This window comes from Myotis davidii, unplaced genomic scaffold (genome assembly GCF_000327345.1).
Source record: "Myotis davidii unplaced genomic scaffold, ASM32734v1 scaffold980, whole genome shotgun sequence".
Taxonomy (NCBI): domain Eukaryota; kingdom Metazoa; phylum Chordata; class Mammalia; order Chiroptera; family Vespertilionidae; genus Myotis; species Myotis davidii.
Genome location: NW_006292236.1, coordinates 313,332 through 317,563, shown reverse-complemented (window position 1 = coordinate 317,563; position 4,232 = coordinate 313,332).

The following is a 4,232-nucleotide window of genomic DNA, read 5'->3' as shown; positions in this document are numbered from 1 at the left end:
ATAGTATGTAGTTTAATTCATCAGTGCTTTTGATGTGTAAAAAAAAATCATGAATATAAACTGTACAATTAACTAGACCAGAATGAACAAGATCCAGAATTGAAATGATGCATACTAAGTTAGAACAAGTCTTAAATTGAATTTTATTTCCTTTTTGCAACATTTTTCATACACAGATAACCCCCAAAGTATAAAGAAAGCAAGTGGAAAAATTTAAGAGCTCTACAAAGCTTCCTTTATATCTTCCTTTTCAGAATCAATTATAGGTTTATTAATTATAATTTTACATAATTTACTAGAGGCCCAGTGCACAGATTCATGCACATTGAAAGAGCGTGATGGGCAAGATGGGCCAGACACGCCCTGGAGCCAACCTCCTTTGGTCCTTCCCTGGCCACAGCTCAAAGGGCATCTGCGGAGTGAACAGGGTCCCTCGGGCAGATGGGATCCCTTGGCCTGGCCTGCAGGGACCAGGTCGAAACTGGCTCTCTGACATCCCCTGAGAGGTCCCAGATTGAGAGAAGGTGGTTGTCAGGTGAAGCACCCTGATGCACCCCGGAATTAGGCTCTTTCCTCTCTGGTTCTGGGTGCATCATCTGAGAACTGGAGTTGCCAAGTCACCACAGCCTTGCAGCTCCTGCATTGAGCGTCTGCCCCCTGGTGATCAGTGTGTGTCATAGCTACTGGACAGATGGTCGAACAGTCGGACGATTGCTTAAGCTTTTATTTATATACTAGAGGCCCGGTGCACAAAAATTTGTTCACTGGGGGGGGGGGGGGTTCCCCTCAGCCTGGCCTATGCCCTCTTGCAGTCTGGGACCACTCAGAGGATGTCCACCTGCTGGCTTAGGCTCACTGCCTGGAGGATCGGGCCCAAGCTGGTGGTCAGACATCCCTCTGGCAGCCTGGCAGCCCTCAGGGGATGTCCACTTGCCAGCGGGGAACAGGCCTAAGCTGTAGTTGGACATCCTTAGTGCTGTTCAGGAGGTGGGAGAGGCTCCCAACACCACCGCTGTACTGGCAACTGTCAGCCTGGCTTGTGGCTGAGCAGAGCTCCCCGTCAGAACACACTGATCACCAGGGGGCAGCTCCTGCATTGAGCGTCTGCCCCCTGGTGGTCAGTGTGTGTCATAGTGACCAATCATTCCCAGTTGTTCTGCTGTTAGGGTCATTTTGCATATTACCCTTTTATTATATAGGATAGAGGCCTGGTGCATGGTAGGGGCCGGCTGGTTTGCCCTGAAGGGTTTCCTGGATCAGGGTGGGGGTCCCACTGGGGTGCCAGGGCAGCCTGGGTGAGGGGATAATGGCTGTTTGTAGGCTGCCCAAACCCCCTTCAGTATGGGGGTCCCCTTTGGGGTGCCTGGCCAGCCTGGGTGAGGGGCTGGTGGCTGTTTTCAGGCTGGTCAAGCCCCCACCCCACAGTGGGGACCCTCACCCCATGGAGGTTTGGCCAGCTTGGATGAGGGGATGATGGCTGTTTTCAGGCTGACCACACCCCCTTTAGGGTGGGGGGCCCCCTTTAGGGTGCCTGGCCAGTCTGGTTGAGGGCCTATGGGCCATTTTCAGTCTGGTGAAGCCCCATGACAGAAGGCCCCAGCGTCTCCTTTTTTTCTTTTTTTTTTCTTTTATTCTGGGATTTATTTACCTTCTATAATTTTAACTTTGTAGCTTTGAGAGGAGCTCAGAGCCTGCCAGGGTGGTTGGGAGGGAAGCCTCCTGCTTGCTCCAGTTCCATGACCACGGCCGGCGGAAAGCAGGTATCTGGGGGCTTATTTATCTTCTGTAATTGAAACTTTGTTGCTTTGAGTGGAGCTCAGACCTAGCTGTGGCAGAGAGGAAGCTTGGCTTCCTCCATCACTGGGGCAACCAAGCCTCTTGCTTGCTCCAGCTCTGTGGCTGCCGGCCGCCATCTTGGTTAGGTTAATTTGCATATAGTTGCTCTGATTGGCTGGTGGGCGTGGCTTAAGGTGTAGTGATGTCTGACCTCTGGTGGTCAATGTGTGTCATAGTGACCAGTCATTCTCCCTTTAGGGTCAATTTGCATATTACCCTTTTATTATATAGGATAGAGGCCTGGTGCACAGGTAGGGGCTGGCTGGTTTGCCCTGAAGGGTTTCCTGGATAAGGGTGGGGGTCCCACTGGGGTGCCTGGCCAGCCTGAGTGAGAGGCTGAGGGCTGTTTGCAGGCTGGCCAAACACCCCAGTGGGGTCCCTCACCCCATGGGAGTGTGGCGAGCCTGGGTGAGGGGCTGAGGGCCCTTTTCAGGCTGGCTACACCCCTTCAGGGTGGGGGCCCCACTGTCGTGCCTGACCAGCCTGGGTGAAGGGCTAAGGGCTGTTTTCAGGCTGGCCACAACTGTGGGCTGGAAGCAGGTATCTGGGATTTATTTATCTTCTATAATTGAAACTTTGTAGCCTTGAGCAGAGCTCAGGGCCGGCAGGGCAGGTGGGAAGCTTGGCTTCCTCCATTGCCGGGGGCAACCCAAGCCTCCTGCTCGCTCCAGCTCCGTGGCCGCCGCCATCTCAGTTGGGTTAATTTGCATATTTGCTCCCGATTGGCTGGTGGGCATGGCTTGTTGGCATGGCAATTTGAATGTTTCTCTTTTATTAGATTAGATATAGATAATAATTTTATGAATATAGATTACATCAATGTTAAATCTATTTACATAAAGAAAATGTAGGGAGCAAAATCTGTCACCCCAAAATGTGTATCTTTGTGAGGGCATGAGGAGGGAGTGGGGGGGGCAATGCGTGAATAAGGACACATATGTAATACCTTAATCAATAAAGAAATTAAAGATTGAAAAAATAAAAATAAAAATAAAAATAATTTGTCTCTTTGGCAATGAGGATTGTTTTAGGCAATGAGGTTATTCTTAAAAACCAGAAGACTCAGACCCTGCCAGCGTGGCTCAGTAGTTTAGCATCAACCTATGAACCAGGAGGTCACGGTTTGATTCCTAGTCAGGGCATATGCCCAGATTGTGGGCTTGATCCCCAGTGTGGGACGTGCAGGAGGCAGCCAATTAATGATTCTCTCTCATCATTGATGTTTCTATCTCTCTCTCTCTCCCTCCCTTCCTCTCTGAAATCAATTAAAAATATATATTTTTTAAAAGAAACAGAAGACTTAGGAAGTTTTTATTTTTCTCCCCCCCACTTAACTGCCTAAAATATTTAGTTAGGGAGCCATAGCAGGAAGAGAGCTATGACCAAAGATAACTCTTTTTTACATCAGAAAGATTTCTCTGCACAGTATGGCATGTACTGCACAATGTTTACCAAATACTTGCTCTTCCCATCTCCCTGTGAATTATCTTCCTTTCCTTTGAAATTCCAGATTCACACCCCTTTTCCTCAGCTCAGGATGACATATCAACCTCAATAACCTAACAGTTCAAGAGCCACTCATGTCTTTGTGCAGTTCCCTTACATACGAAATTAAATTTGGTTTTCCCCTGTTCAACTGCCTTATGTTAACTTAATTATTAGGCCTGACAAAGAACCTAGGAGCATGTAAGGAAAATTTGTCCTCCCTAACAAGCACCTAACAATAATATTAAGTCCCTCATTTCAACAGAACACAATCTTTTAAAATATATTTTTATTGATTTCAGAGAAAGAGGGAGAGAGAGAGAGAGAAAGAAACATCAATGTGAGAGAGAAACATTGGTTGGTTGCTTTCCCTATGCACCCAGACCAGGGACTGAACCCACAACCGGGGCATGTGCCTGACAAGGAATGGAATTGGCAATCTTTCGGTGCACAGGAGGATGCTCAACCAACTGAGCCACACCTGCCAAAGGGAGAACACAATCTTTCAACCAATAGGAACAGTCTCACATCATACCACAAGAGGAGAAACTTGGTATTTAAAAGCAAAACAAGTTTAAAAACAAGAAAAAATTTTGGGACAAACCTCACATTTGAAAGAGTCTACTATTCTAAAACTTTTATGGAATTCTAGAGGCCCAGTGCACAAAAATTTGTGCACTTGGGGGGGGGGCGTCCCTCAGCCTGGCCTGCGCCCATTTGCAGTCCAGGACCCCTTGGGGGATATCCACCTGTTGACTTAGGCCCACTCCTCGGGGGATCAGGCTTAAGCTTACAGTCAGGGAGCCCTTGGGGGATGTCCAACTAAAGGCTTAGGCCCCCAAGGGATCCGGTCTAAACTGTTAGTTGGACATTCTTAGTGCTGCCACGGCGGTGGGAGAGGCTCCCTCCAC